The sequence below is a fragment of the Sturnus vulgaris genome, chromosome 19 (genome assembly GCF_052056855.1).
Source record: "Sturnus vulgaris isolate bStuVul1 chromosome 19, bStuVul1.hap1, whole genome shotgun sequence".
NCBI classification, from domain to species: Eukaryota; Metazoa; Chordata; class Aves; order Passeriformes; family Sturnidae; genus Sturnus; species Sturnus vulgaris.
In genome coordinates this window covers 14,071,965-14,087,685 of record NC_142261.1, presented here as the reverse complement: position 1 = coordinate 14,087,685, position 15,721 = coordinate 14,071,965, and positions in this window count along the sequence as shown.

Below are 15,721 nucleotides of genomic sequence, written 5' to 3'. Positions count from 1 at the left end.
CGAAGACCCGGAGGGAAGTATCGCACACGAAAATGCGCCAGGACAGAGACGTGTTCTACGTTGTCCCTTCTCGTCATGCAGTTTGTGCCTCTGCTGCTTCTGCTGTTAGGAATCGCTCCTTGAAAGACGAGCGAGAGCGTCCTTCCGGGTGCATTGCACTGAGTCGAGTGCTCGCTCGGGACTTTGCTCTCGGGGCCAAGGCAAGAGGGCGTGCTTGCCCGCAGAACTGAGAACACGCTGTTGGGCAGAGCTGCAACTGACCGCCGGAGTTCAGCTGTCGCCGGACGGCAGAAGGCGAAGAACGAAGCCGCTTGCGAGCGGCGCAGTGCAGCGAAGAGCTCTCCGAATTCGCCGCTAGCTCCACGGTCCTTCTCAGCTGCGAGTAGCAGCGCTCGCAGTACACGGAGCTTCGCAAGGCCCGAAGACCCGGAGGGAAGTATCGCACACGAAAATGCGCCAGGACAGAGACGTGTTCTACGTTGTCCCTTCTCGTCATGCAGTTTGTGCCTCTGCTGCTTCTGCTGTTAGGAATCGCTCCTTGAAAGACGAGCGAGAGCGTCCTTCCGGGTGCATTGCACTGAGTCGAGTGCTCGCTCGGGACTTTGCTCTCGGGGCCAAGGCAAGAGGGCGTGCTTGCCCGCAGAACTGAGAACACGCTGTTGGGCAGAGCTGCAACTGACCGCCGGAGTTCAGCTGTCGCCGGACGGCAGAAGGCGAAGAACGAAGCCGCTTGCGAGCGGCGCAGTGCAGCGAAGAGCTCTCCGAATTCGCCGCTAGCTCCACGGTCCTTCTCAGCTGCGAGTAGCAGCGCTCGCAGTACACGAAGCTTCGCAAGGCCCGAAGACCCGGAGGGAAGTATCGCACACGAAAATGCGCCAGGACAGAGACGTGTTCTACGTTGTCCCTTCTCGTCATGCAGTTTGTGCCTCTGCTGCTTCTGCTGTTAGGAATCGCTCCTTGAAAGACGAGCGAGAGCGTCCTTCCGGGTGCATTGCACTGAGTCGAGTGCTCGCTCGGGACTTTGCTCTCGGGGCCAAGGCAAGAGGGCGTGCTTGCCCGCAGAACTGAGAACACGCTGTTGGGCAGAGCTGCAACTGACCGCCGGAGTTCAGCTGTCGCCGGACGGCAGAAGGCGAAGAACGAAGCCGCTTGCGAGCGGCGCAGTGCAGCGAAGAGCTCTCCGAATTCGCCGCTAGCTCCACGGTCCTTCTGAGCTGCGAGTAGCAGCGCTCGCAGTACACGGAGCTTCGCAAGGCCCGAAGACCCGGAGGGAAGTATCGCACACGAAAATGTGCCAGGACAGAGACGTGTTCTACGTTGTCCCTTCTCGTCATGCAGTTTGTGCCTCTGCTGCTTCTGCTGTTAGGAATCGCTCCTTGAAAGACGAGCGAGAGCGTCCTTCCGGGTGCATTGCACTGAGTCGAGTGCTCGCTCGGGACTTTGCTCTCGGGGCCAAGGCAAGAGGGCGTGCTTGCCCGCAGAACTGAGAACACGCTGTTGGGCAGAGCTGCAACTGACCGCCGGAGTTCAGCTGTCGCCGGACGGCAGAAGGCGAAGAACGAAGCCGCTTGCGAGCGGCGCAGTGCAGCGAAGAGCTCTCCGAATTCGCCGCTAGCTCCACGGTCCTTCTCAGCTGCGAGTAGCAGCGCTCGCAGTACACGGAGCTTCGCAAGGCCCGAAGACCCGGAGGGAAGTATCGCACACGAAAATGTGCCAGGACAGAGACGTGTTCTACGTTGTCCCTTCTCGTCATGCAGTTTGTGCCTCTGCTGCTTCTGCTGTTAGGAATCGCTCCTTGAAAGACGAGCGAGAGCGTCCTTCCGGGTGCATTGCACTGAGTCGAGTGCTCGCTCGGGACTTTGCTCTCGGGGCCAAGGCAAGAGGGCGTGCTTGCCCGCAGAACTGAGAACACGCTGTTGGGCAGAGCTGCAACTGACCGCCGGAGTTCAGCTGTCGCCGGACGGCAGAAGGCGAAGAACGAAGCCGCTTGCGAGCGGCGCAGTGCAGCGAAGAGCTCTCCGAATTCGCCGCTAGCTCCACGGTCCTTCTCAGCTGCGAGTAGCAGCGCTCGCAGTACACGGAGCTTCGCAAGGCCCGAAGACCCGGAGGGAAGTATCGCACACGAAAATGCGCCAGGACAGAGACGTGTTCTACGTTGTCCCTTCTCGTCATGCAGTTTGTGCCTCTGCTGCTTCTGCTGTTAGGAATCGCTCCTTGAAAGACGAGCGAGAGCGTCCTTCCGGGTGCATTGCACTGAGTCGAGTGCTCGCTCGGGACTTTGCTCTCGGGGCCAAGGCAAGAGGGCGTGCTTGCCCGCAGAACTGAGAACACGCTGTTGGGCAGAGCTGCAACTGACCGCCGGAGTTCAGCTGTCGCCGGACGGCAGAAGGCGAAGAACGAAGCCGCTTGCGAGCGGCGCAGTGCAGCGAAGAGCTCTCCGAATTCGCCGCTAGCTCCACGGTCCTTCTCAGCTGCGAGTAGCAGCGCTCGCAGTACACGGAGCTTCGCAAGGCCCGAAGACCCGGAGGGAAGTATCGCACACGAAAATGCGCCAGGACAGAGACGTGTTCTACGTTGTCCCTTCTCGTCATGCAGTTTGTGCCTCTGCTGCTTCTGCTGTTAGGAATCGCTCCTTGAAAGACGAGCGAGAGCGTCCTTCCGGGTGCATTGCACTGAGTCGAGTGCTCGCTCGGGACTTTGCTCTCGGGGCCAAGGCAAGAGGGCGTGCTTGCCCGCAGAACTGAGAACACGCTGTTGGGCAGAGCTGCAACTGACCGCCGGAGTTCAGCTGTCGCCGGACGGCAGAAGGCGAAGAACGAAGCCGCTTGCGAGCGGCGCAGTGCAGCGAAGAGCTCTCCGAATTCGCCGCTAGCTCCACGGTCCTTCTCAGCTGCGAGTAGCAGCGCTCGCAGTACACGGAGCTTCGCAAGGCCCGAAGACCCGGAGGGAAGTATCGCACACGAAAATGCGCCAGGACAGAGACGTGTTCTACGTTGTCCCTTCTCGTCATGCAGTTTGTGCCTCTGCTGCTTCTGCTGTTAGGAATCGCTCCTTGAAAGACGAGCGAGAGCGTCCTTCCGGGTGCATTGCACTGAGTCGAGTGCTCGCTCGGGACTTTGCTCTCGGGGCCAAGGCAAGAGGGCGTGCTTGCCCGCAGAACTGAGAACACGCTGTTGGGCAGAGCTGCAACTGACCGCCGGAGTTCAGCTGTCGCCGGACGGCAGAAGGCGAAGAACGAAGCCGCTTGCGAGCGGCGCAGTGCAGCGAAGAGCTCTCCGAATTCGCCGCTAGCTCCACGGTCCTTCTCAGCTGCGAGTAGCAGCGCTCGCAGTACACGGAGCTTCGCAAGGCCCGAAGACCCGGAGGGAAGTATCGCACACGCAAATGTGCCAGGACAGAGACGTGTTCTACGTTGTCCCTTCTCGTCATGCAGTTTGTGCCTCTGCTGCTTCTGCTGTTAGGAATCGCTCCTTGAAAGACGAGCGAGAGCGTCCTTCCGGGTGCATTGCACTGAGTCGAGTGCTCGCTCGGGACTTTGCTCTCGGGGCCAAGGCAAGAGGGCGTGCTTGCCCGCAGAACTGAGAACACGCTGTTGGGCAGAGCTGCAACTGACCGCCGGAGTTCAGCTCTCGCCGGACGGCAGAAGGCGAAGAACGAAGCCGCTTGCGAGCGGCGCAGTGCAGCGAAGAGCTCTCCGAATTCGCCGCTAGCTCCACGGTCCTTCTCAGCTGCGAGTAGCAGCGCTCGCAGTACACGGAGCTTCGCAAGGCCCGAAGACCCGGAGGGAAGTATCGCACACGAAAATGTGCCAGGACAGAGACGTGTTCTACGTTGTCCCTTCTCGTCATGCAGTTTGTGCCTCTGCTGCTTCTGCTGTTAGGAATCGCTCCTTGAAAGACGAGCGAGAGCGTCCTTCCGGGTGCATTGCACTGAGTCGAGTGCTCGCTCGGGACTTTGCTCTCGGGGCCAAGGCAAGAGGGCGTGCTTGCCCGCAGAACTGAGAACACGCTGTTGGGCAGAGCTGCAACTGACCGCCGGAGTTCAGCTGTCGCCGGACGGCAGAAGGCGTAGAACGAAGCCGCTTGCGAGCGGCGCAGTGCAGCGAAGAGCTCTCCGAATTCGCCGCTAGCTCCACGGTCCTTCTCAGCTGCGAGTAGCAGCGCTCGCAGTACACGGAGCTTCGCAAGGCCCGAAGACCCGGAGGGAAGTATCGCACACGAAAATGTGCCAGGACAGAGACGTGTTCTACGTTGTCCCTTCTCGTCATGCAGTTTGTGCCTCTGCTGCTTCTGCTGTTAGGAATCGCTCCTTGAAAGACGAGCGAGAGCGTCCTTCCGGGTGCATTGCACTGAGTCGAGTGCTCGCTCGGGACTTTGCTCTCGGGGCCAAGGCAAGAGGGCGTGCTTGCCCGCAGAACTGAGAACACGCTGTTGGGCAGAGCTGCAACTGACCGCCGGAGTTCAGCTCTCGCCGGACGGCAGAAGGCGTAGAACGAAGCCGCTTGCGAGCGGCGCAGTGCAGCGAAGAGCTCTCCGAATTCGCCGCTAGCTCCACGGTCCTTCTCAGCTGCGAGTAGCAGCGCTCGCAGTACACGGAGCTTCGCAAGGCCCGAAGACCCGGAGGGAAGTATCGCACACGAAAATGTGCCAGGACAGAGACGTGTTCTACGTTGTCCCTTCTCGTCATGCAGTTTGTGCCTCTGCTGCTTGTGCTGTTAGGAATCGCTCCTTGAAAGACGAGCGAGAGCGTCCTTCCGGGTGCATTGCACTGAGTCGAGTGCTCGCTCGGGACTTTGCTCTCGGGGCCAAGGCAAGAGGGCGTGCTTGCCCGCAGAACTGAGAACACGCTGTTGGGCAGAGCTGCAACTGACCGCCGGAGTTCAGCTCTCGCCGGACGGCAGAAGGCGTAGAACGAAGCCGCTTGCGAGCGGCGCAGTGCAGCGAAGAGCTCTCCGAATTCGCCGCTAGCTCCACGGTCCTTCTCAGCTGCGAGTAGCAGCGCTCGCAGTACACGGAGCTTCGCAAGGCCCGAAGACCCGGAGGGAAGTATCGCACACGAAAATGTGCCAGGACAGAGACGTGTTCTACGTTGTCCCTTCTCGTCATGCAGTTTGTGCCTCTGCTGCTTGTGCTGTTAGGAATCGCTCCTTGAAAGACGAGCGAGAGCGTCCTTCCGGGTGCATTGCACTGAGTCGAGTGCTCGCTCGGGACTTTGCTCTCGGGGCCAAGGCAAGAGGGCGTGCTTGCCCGCAGAACTGAGAACACGCTGTTGGGCAGAGCTGCAACTGACCGCTGGAGTTCAGCTCTCGCCGGACGGCAGAAGGCGAAGAACGAAGCCGCTTGCGAGCGGCGCAGTGCAGCGAAGAGCTCTCCGAATTCGCCGCTAGCTCCACGGTCCTTCTCAGCTGCGAGTAGCAGCGCTCGCAGTACACAGAGCTTCGCAAGGCCCGAAGACCCGGAGGGAAGTATCGCACACGAAAATATGCCAGGACAGAGACGTGTTCTACGTTGTCCCTTCTCGTCATGCAGTTTGTGCCTCTGCTGCTTCTGCTGTTAGGAATCGCTCCTTGAAAGACGAGCGAGAGCGTCCTTCCGGGTGCATTGCACTGCGTCGAGTGCTCGCTCGGGACTTTGCTCTCGGGGCCAAGGCAAGAGGGCGTGCTTGCCCGCAGAACTGAGAACACGCTGTTGGGCAGAGCTGCAACTGACCGCTGGAGTTCAGCTCTCGCCGGACGGCAGAAGGCGAAGAACGAAGCCGCTTGCGAGCGGCGCAGTGCAGCGAAGAGCTCTCCGAATTCGCCGCTAGCTCCACGGTCCTTCTCAGCTGCGAGTAGCAGCGCTCGCAGTAACACGGAGCTTCGCAAGGCCCGAAGACCCGGAGGGAAGTATCGCACACGAAAATGCGCCAGGACAGAGACGTGTTCTACGTTGTCCCTTCTCGTCATGCAGTTTGTGCTTCTGCTGCTTCTGCTGTTAGGAATCGCTCCTTGAAAGACGAGCGAGAGCGTCCTTCCGGGTGCATTGCACTGAGTCGAGTGCTGGCTCGGGACTTTGCACTCGCGGCCAAGGCAAGAGGGCGTGCTTGCCCGCAGAACTGAGAACACGCTGTTGGGCAGAGCTGCAACTGACCGCTGGAGTTCAGCTCTCGCCGGACGGCAGAAGGCGAAGAACGAAGCCGCTTGCGAGCGGCGCAGTGCAGCGAAGAGCTCTCCGAATTCGCCGCTAGCTCCACGGTCCTTCTCAGCTGCGAGTAGCAGCGCTCGCAGTACACGGAGCTTCGCAAGGCCCGAAGACCCGGAGGGAAGTATCGCACACGAAAATGCGCCAGGACAGAGACGTGTTCTACGTTGTCCCTTCTCGTCATGCAGTTTGTGCTTCTGCTGCTTCTGCTGTTAGGAATCGCTCCTTGAAAGACGAGCGAGAGCGTCCTTCCGGGTGCATTGCACTGAGTCGAGTGCTGGCTCGGGACTTTGCACTCGCGGCCAAGGCAAGAGGGCGTGCTTGCCCGCAGAACTGAGAACACGCTGTTGGGCAGAGCTGCAACTGACCGCTGGAGTTCAGCTCTCGCCGGACGGCAGAAGGCGAAGAACGAAGCCGCTTGCGAGCGGCGCAGTGCAGCGAAGAGCTCTCCGAATTCGCCGCTAGCTCCACGGTCCTTCTCAGCTGCGAGTAGCAGCGCTCGCAGTACACAGAGCTTCGCAAGGCCCGAAGACCCGGAGGGAAGTATCGCACACGAAAATGCGCCAGGACAGAGACGTGTTCTACGTTGTCCCTTCTCGTCATGCAGTTTGTGCCTCTGCTGCTTCTGCTGTTAGGAATCGCTCCTTGAAAGACGAGCGAGAGCGTCCTTCCGGGTGCATTGCACTGAGTCGAGTGCTCGCTCGGGACTTTGCTCTCGGGGCCAAGGCAAGAGGGCGTGCTTGCCCGCAGAACTGAGAACACGCTGTTGGGCAGAGCTGCAACTGACCGCTGGAGTTCAGCTCTCGCCGGACGGCAGAAGGCGAAGAACGAAGCCGCTTGCGAGCGGCGCAGTGCAGCGAAGAGCTCTCCGAATTCGCCGCTAGCTCCACGGTCCTTCTCAGCTGCGAGTAGCAGCGCTCGCAGTACACAGAGCTTCGCAAGGCCCGAAGACCCGGAGGGAAGTATCGCACACGAAAATGCGCCAGGACAGAGACGTGTTCTACGTTGTCCCTTCTCGTCATGCAGTTTGTGCCTCTGCTGCTTCTGCTGTTAGGAATCGCTCCTTGAAAGACGAGCGAGAGCGTCCTTCCGGGTGCATTGCACTGAGTCGAGTGCTCGCTCGGGACTTTGCTCTCGGGGCCAAGGCAAGAGGGCGTGCTTGCCCGCAGAACTGAGAACACGCTGTTGGGCAGAGCTGCAACTGACCGCCGGAGTTCAGCTGTCGCCGGACGGCAGAAGGCGAAGAACGAAGCCGCTTGCGAGCGGCGCAGTGCAGCGAAGAGCTCTCCGAATTCGCCGCTAGCTCCACGGTCCTTCTCAGCTGCGAGTAGCAGCGCTCGCAGTACACGGAGCTTCGCAAGGCCCGAAGAGCCGGAGGGAAGTATCGCACACGAAAATGCGCCAGGACAGAGACGTGTTCTACGTTGTCCCTTCTCGTCATGCAGTTTGTGCCTCTGCTGCTTCTGCTGTTAGGAATCGCTCCTTGAAAGACGAGCGAGAGCGTCCTTCCGGGTGCATTGCACTGAGTCGAGTGCTCGCTCGGGACTTTGCTCTCGGGGCCAAGGCAAGAGGGCGTGCTTGCCCGCAGAACTGAGAACACGCTGTTGGGCAGAGCTGCAACTGACCGCCGGAGTTCAGCTGTCGCCGGACGGCAGAAGGCGAAGAACGAAGCCGCTTGCGAGCGGCGCAGTGCAGCGAAGAGCTCTCCGAATTCGCCGCTAGCTCCACGGTCCTTCTCAGCTGCGAGTAGCAGCGCTCGCAGTACACGGAGCTTCGCAAGGCCCGAAGACCCGGAGGGAAGTATCGCACACGCAAATGTGCCAGGACAGAGACGTGTTCTACGTTGTCCCTTCTCGTCATGCAGTTTGTGCCTCTGCTGCTTCTGCTGTTAGGAATCGCTCCTTGAAAGACGAGCGAGAGCGTCCTTCCGGGTGCATTGCACTGAGTCGAGTGCTCGCTCGGGACTTTGCTCTCGGGGCCAAGGCAAGAGGGCGTGCTTGCCCGCAGAACTGAGAACACGCTGTTGGGCAGAGCTGCAACTGACCGCCGGAGTTCAGCTGTCGCCGGACGGCAGAAGGCGAAGAACGAAGCCGCTTGCGAGCGGCGCAGTGCAGCGAAGAGCTCTCCGAATTCGCCGCTAGCTCCACGGTCCTTCTCAGCTGCGAGTAGCAGCGCTCGCAGTACACGGAGCTTCGCAAGGCCCGAAGACCCGGAGGGAAGTATCGCACACGCAAATGTGCCAGGACAGAGACGTGTTCTACGTTGTCCCTTCTCGTCATGCAGTTTGTGCCTCTGCTGCTTCTGCTGTTAGGAATCGCTCCTTGAAAGACGAGCGAGAGCGTCCTTCCGGGTGCATTGCACTGAGTCGAGTGCTCGCTCGGGACTTTGCTCTCGGGGCCAAGGCAAGAGGGCGTGCTTGCCCGCAGAACTGAGAACACGCTGTTGGGCAGAGCTGCAACTGACCGCCGGAGTTCAGCTGTCGCCGGACGGCAGAAGGCGAAGAACGAAGCCGCTTGCGAGCGGCGCAGTGCAGCGAAGAGCTCTCCGAATTCGCCGCTAGCTCCACGGTCCTTCTCAGCTGCGAGTAGCAGCGCTCGCAGTACACGGAGCTTCGCAAGGCCCGAAGACCCGGAGGGAAGTATCGCACACGAAAATGTGCCAGGACAGAGACGTGTTCTACGTTGTCCCTTCTCGTCATGCAGTTTGTGCCTCTGCTGCTTCTGCTGTTAGGAATCGCTCCTTGAAAGACGAGCGAGAGCGTCCTTCCGGGTGCATTGCACTGAGTCGAGTGCTCGCTCGGGACTTTGCTCTCGGGGCCAAGGCAAGAGGGCGTGCTTGCCCGCAGAACTGAGAACACGCTGTTGGGCAGAGCTGCAACTGACCGCCGGAGTTCAGCTGTCGCCGGACGGCAGAAGGCGTAGAACGAAGCCGCTTGCGAGCGGCGCAGTGCAGCGAAGAGCTCTCCGAATTCGCCGCTAGCTCCACGGTCCTTCTCAGCTGCGAGTAGCAGCGCTCGCAGTACACGGAGCTTCGCAAGGCCCGAAGACCCGGAGGGAAGTATCGCACACGAAAATGCGCCAGGACAGAGACGTGTTCTACGTTGTCCCTTCTCGTCATGCAGTTTGTGCCTCTGCTGCTTCTGCTGTTAGGAATCGCTCCTTGAAAGACGAGCGAGAGCGTCCTTCCGGGTGCATTGCACTGAGTCGAGTGCTCGCTCGGGACTTTGCTCTCGGGGCCAAGGCAAGAGGGCGTGCTTGCCCGCAGAACTGAGAACACGCTGTTGGGCAGAGCTGCAACTGACCGCCGGAGTTCAGCTGTCGCCGGACGGCAGAAGGCGAAGAACGAAGCCGCTTGCGAGCGGCGCAGTGCAGCGAAGAGCTCTCCGAATTCGCCGCTAGCTCCACGGTCCTTCTCAGCTGCGAGTAGCAGCGCTCGCAGTACACGGAGCTTCGCAAGGCCCGAAGACCCGGAGGGAAGTTTCGCACACGAAAATGTTCCAGGACAGAGACGTGTTCTACGTTGTCCCTTCTCGTCATGCAGTTTGTGCCTCTGCTGCTTCTGCTGTTAGGAATCGCTCCTTGAAAGACGAGCGAGAGCGTCCTTCCGGGTGCATTGCACTGAGTCGAGTGCTCGCTCGGGACTTTGCTCTCGGGGCCAAGGCAAGAGGGCGTGCTTGCCCGCAGAACTGAGAACACGCTGTTGGGCAGAGCTGCAACTGACCGCTGGAGTTCAGCTCTCGCCGGACGGCAGAAGGCGAAGAACGAAGCCGCTTGCGAGCGGCGCAGTGCAGCGAAGAGCTCTCCGAATTCGCCGCTAGCTCCACGGTCCTTCTCAGCTGCGAGTAGCAGCGCTCGCAGTACACAGAGCTTCGCAAGCCCGAAGACCCGGAGGAGAAGTATCGCACACGAAAATGCGCCAGGACAGAGACGTGTTCTACGTTGTCCCTTCTCGTCATGCAGTTTGTGCTTCTGCTGCTTCTGCTGTTAGGAATCGCTCCTTGAAAGACGAGCGAGAGCGTCCTTCCGGGTGCATTGCACTGAGTCGAGTGCTCGCTCGGGACTTTGCTCTCGGGGCCAAGGCAAGAGGGCGTGCTTGCCCGCAGAACTGAGAACACGCTGTTGGGCAGAGCTGAAACTGACCGCTGGAGTTCAGCTCTCGCCGGACGGCAGAAGGCGAAGAACGAAGCCGCTTGCGAGCGGCGCAGTGCAGCGAAGAGCTCTCCGAATTCGCCGCTAGCTCCACGGTCCTTCTCAGCTGCGAGTAGCAGCGCTCGCAGTACACGGAGCTTCGCAAGGCCCGAAGACCCGGAGGGAAGTATCGCACACGAAAATGCGCCAGGACAGAGACGTGTTCTACGTTGTCCCTTCTCGTCATGCAGTTTGTGCCTCTGCTGCTTCTGCTGTTAGGAATCGCTCCTTGAAAGACGAGCGAGAGCGTCCTTCCGGGTGCATTGCACTGAGTCGAGTGCTCGCTCGGGACTTTGCTCTCGGGGCCAAGGCAAGAGGGCGTGCTTGCCCGCAGAACTGAGAACACGCTGTTGGGCAGAGCTGAAACTGACCGCTGGAGTTCAGCTCTCGCTGGACGGCAGAAGGCGAAGAACGAAGCCGCTTGCGAGCGGCGCAGTGCAGCGAAGAGCTCTCCGAATTCGCCGCTAGCTCCACGGTCCTTCTCAGCTGCGAGTAGCAGCGCTCGCAGTACACAGAGCTTCGCAAGGCCCGAAGACCCGGAGGGAAGTATCGCACACGAAAATATGCCAGGACAGAGACGTGTTCTACGTTGTCCCTTCTCGTCATGCAGTTTGTGCCTCTGCTGCTTCTGCTGTTAGGAATCGCTCCTTGAAAGACGAGCGAGAGCGTCCTTCCGGGTGCATTGCACTGCGTCGAGTGCTCGCTCGGGACTTTGCTCTCGGGGCCAAGGCAAGAGGGCGTGCTTGCCCGCAGAACTGAGAACACGCTGTTGGGCAGAGCTGCAACTGACCGCTGGAGTTCAGCTCTCGCCGGACGGCAGAAGGCGAAGAACGAAGCCGCTTGCGAGCGGCGCAGTGCAGCGAAGAGCTCTCCGAATTCGCCGCTAGCTCCACGGTCCTTCTCAGCTGCGAGTAGCAGCGCTCGCAGTACACAGAGCTTCGCAAGGCCCGAAGACCCGGAGGGAAGTATCGCACACGAAAATGCGCCAGGACAGAGACGTGTTCTACGTTGTCCCTTCTCGTCATGCAGTTTGTGCTTCTGCTGCTTCTGCTGTTAGGAATCGCTCCTTGAAAGACGAGCGAGAGCGTCCTTCCGGGTGCATTGCACTGAGTCGAGTGCTGGCTCGGGACTTTGCACTCGCGGCCAAGGCAAGAGGGCGTGCTTGCCCGCAGAACTGAGAACACGCTGTTGGGCAGAGCTGCAACTGACCGCTGGAGTTCAGCTCTCGCCGGACGGCAGAAGGCGAAGAACGAAGCCGCTTGCGAGCGGCGCAGTGCAGCGAAGAGCTCTCCGAATTCGCCGCTAGCTCCACGGTCCTTCTCAGCTGCGAGTAGCAGCGCTCGCAGTACACAGAGCTTCGCAAGGCCCGAAGACCCGGAGGGAAGTATCGCACACGAAAATGCGCCAGGACAGAGACGTGTTCTACGTTGTCCCTTCTCGTCATGCAGTTTGTGCCTCTGCTGCTTCTGCTGTTAGGAATCGCTCCTTGAAAGACGAGCGAGAGCGTCCTTCCGGGTGCATTGCACTGAGTCGAGTGCTCGCTCGGGACTTTGCTCTCGGGGCCAAGGCAAGAGGGCGTGCTTGCCCGCAGAACTGAGAACACGCTGTTGGGCAGAGCTGCAACTGACCGCTGGAGTTCAGCTCTCGCCGGACGGCAGAAGGCGAAGAACGAAGCCGCTTGCGAGCGGCGCAGTGCAGCGAAGAGCTCTCCGAATTCGCCGCTAGCTCCACGGTCCTTCTCAGCTGCGAGTAGCAGCGCTCGCAGTACACAGAGCTTCGCAAGGCCCGAAGACCCGGAGGGAAGTATCGCACACGAAAATGCGCCAGGACAGAGACGTGTTCTACGTTGTCCCTTCTCGTCATGCAGTTTGTGCCTCTGCTGCTTCTGCTGTTAGGAATCGCTCCTTGAAAGACGAGCGAGAGCGTCCTTCCGGGTGCATTGCACTGCGTCGAGTGCTCGCTCGGGACTTTGCACTCGCGGCCAAGGCAAGAGGGCGTGCTTGCCCCAGAACTGAGAACACGCTGTTGGGCAGAGCTGCAACTGACCGCTGGAGTTCAGCTCTCGCCGGACGGCAGAAGGCGAAGAACGAAGCCGCTTGCGAGCGGCGCAGTGCAGCGAAGAGCTCTCCGAATTCGCCGCTAGCTCCACGGTCCTTCTCAGCTGCGAGTAGCAGCGCTCGCAGTACACAGAGCTTCGCAAGGCCCGAAGACCCGGAGGGAAGTATCGCACACGAAAATGCGCCAGGACAGAGACGTGTTCTACGTTGTCCCTTCTCGTCATGCAGTTTGTGCTTCTGCTGCTTCTGCTGTTAGGAATCGCTCCTTGAAAGACGAGCGAGAGCGTCCTTCCGGGTGCATTGCACTGCGTCGAGTGCTCGCTCGGGACTTTGCACTCGCGGCCAAGGCAAGAGGGCGTGCTTGCCCGCAGAACTGAGAACACGCTGTTGGGCAGAGCTGCAACTGACCGCTGGAGTTCAGCTCTCGCCGGACGGCAGAAGGCGAAGAACGAAGCCGCTTGCGAGCGGCGCAGTGCAGCGAAGAGCTCTCCGAATTCGCCGCTAGCTCCACGGTCCTTCTCAGCTGCGAGTAGCAGCGCTCGCAGTACACAGAGCTTCGCAAGGCCCGAAGACCCGGAGGGAAGTATCGCACACGAAAATGCGCCAGGACAGAGACGTGTTCTACGTTGTCCCTTCTCGTCATGCAGTTTGTGCCTCTGCTGCTTCTGCTGTTAGGAATCGCTCCTTGAAAGACGAGCGAGAGCGTCCTTCCGGGTGCATTGCACTGCGTCGAGTGCTCGCTCGGGACTTTGCACTCGCGGCCAAGGCAAGAGGGCGTGCTTGCCCCAGAACTGAGAACACGCTGTTGGGCAGAGCTGCAACTGACCGCTGGAGTTCAGCTCTCGCCGGACGGCAGAAGGCGAAGAACGAAGCCGCTTGCGAGCGGCGCAGTGCAGCGAAGAGCTCTCCGAATTCGCCGCTAGCTCCACGGTCCTTCTCAGCTGCGAGTAGCAGCGCTCGCAGTACACGGAGCTTCGCAAGGCCCGAAGACCCGGAGGGAAGTATCGCACACGAAAATGTGCCAGGACAGAGACGTGTTCTACGTTGTCCCTTCTCGTCATGCAGTTTGTGCCTCTGCTGCTTCTGCTGTTAGGAATCGCTCCTTGAAAGACGAGCGAGAGCGTCCTTCCGGGTGCATTGCACTGCGTCGAGTGCTCGCTCGGGACTTTGCACTCGCGGCCAAGGCAAGAGGGCGTGCTTGCCCCAGAACTGAGAACACGCTGTTGGGCAGAGCTGCAACTGACCGCTGGAGTTCAGCTCTCGCCGGACGGCAGAAGGCGAAGAACGAAGCCGCTTGCGAGCGGCGCAGTGCAGCGAAGAGCTCTCCGAATTCGCCGCTAGCTCCACGGTCCTTCTCAGCTGCGAGTAGCAGCGCTCGCAGTACACGGAGCTTCGCAAGGCCCGAAGACCCGGAGGGAAGTATCGCACACGAAAATGCGCCAGGACAGAGACGTGTTCTACGTTGTCCCTTCTCGTCATGCAGTTTGTGCCTCTGCTGCTTCTGCTGTTAGGAATCGCTCCTTGAAAGACGAGCGAGAGCGTCCTTCCGGGTGCATTGAACTGCGTCGAGTGCTCGCTCGGGACTTTGCACTCGCGGCCAAGGCAAGAGGGCGTGCTTGCCCCAGAACTGAGAACACGCTGTTGGGCAGAGCTGCAACTGACCGCCGGAGTTCAGCTGTCGCCGGACGGCAGAAGGCGTAGAACGAAGCCGCTTGCGAGCGGCGCAGTGCAGCGAAGAGCTCTCCGAATTCGCCGCTAGCTCCACGGTCCTTCTCAGCTGCGAGTAGCAGCGCTCGCAGTACACGGAGCTTCGCAAGGCCCGAAGAGCCGGAGGGAAGTATCGCACACGAAAATGTGCCAGGACAGAGACGTGTTCTACGTTGTCCCTTCTCGTCATGCAGTTTGTGCCTCTGCTGCTTCTGCTGTTAGGAATCGCTCCTTGAAAGACGAGCGAGAGCGTCCTTCCGGGTGCATTGCACTGAGTCGAGTGCTCGCTCGGGACTTTGCTCTCGGGGCCAAGGCAAGAGGGCGTGCTTGCCCGCAGAACTGAGAACACGCTGTTGGGCAGAGCTGCAACTGACCGCCGGAGTTCAGCTGTCGCCGGACGGCAGAAGGCGTAGAACGAAGCCGCTTGCGAGCGGCGCAGTGCAGCGAAGAGCTCTCCGAATTCGCCGCTAGCTCCACGGTCCTTCTCAGCTGCGAGTAGCAGCGCTCGCAGTACACAGAGCTTCGCAAGGCCCGAAGACCCGGAGGGAAGTATCGCACACGAAAATGCGCCAGGACAGAGACGTGTTCTACGTTGTCCCTTCTCGTCATGCAGTTTGTGCCTCTGCTGCTTCTGCTGTTAGGAATCGCTCCTTGAAAGACGAGCGAGAGCGTCCTTCCGGGTGCATTGCACTGCGTCGAGTGCTCGCTCGGGACTTTGCACTCGCGGCCAAGGCAAGAGGGCGTGCTTGCCCGCAGAACTGAGAACACGCTGTTGGGCAGAGCTGCAACTGACCGCTGGAGTTCAGCTCTCGCCGGACGGCAGAAGGCGAAGAACGAAGCCGCTTGCGAGCGGCGCAGTGCAGCGAAGAGCTCTCCGAATTCGCCGCTAGCTCCACGGTCCTTCTCAGCTGCGAGTAGCAGCGCTCGCAGTACACAGAGCTTCGCAAGGCCCGAAGACCCGGAGGGAAGTATCGCACACGAAAATGCGCCAGGACAGAGACGTGTTCTACGTTGTCCCTTCTCGTCATGCAGTTTGTGCCTCTGCTGCTTCTGCTGTTAGGAATCGCTCCTTGAAAGACGAGCGAGAGCGTCCTTCCGGGTGCATTGCACTGCGTCGAGTGCTCGCTCGGGACTTTGCACTCGCGGCCAAGGCAAGAGGGCGTGCTTGCCCCAGAACTGAGAACACGCTGTTGGGCAGAGCTGCAACTGACCGCTGGAGTTCAGCTCTCGCCGGACGGCAGAAGGCGAAGAACGAAGCCGCTTGCGAGCGGCGCAGTGCAGCGAAGAGCTCTCCGAATTCGCCGCTAGCTCCACGGTCCTTCTCAGCTGCGAGTAGCAGCGCTCGCAGTACACAGAGCTTCGCAAGGCCCGAAGACCCGGAGGGAAGTATCGCACACGAAAATGCGCCAGGACAGAGACGTGTTCTACGTTGTCCCTTCTCGTCATGCAGTTTGTGCCTCTGCTGCTTCTGCTGTTAGGAATCGCTCCTTGAAAGACGAGCGAGAGCGTCCTTCCGGGTGCATTGCACTGCGTCGAGTGCTCGCTCGGGACTTTGCTCTCGGGGCCAAGGCAAGAGGGCGTGCTTGCCCGC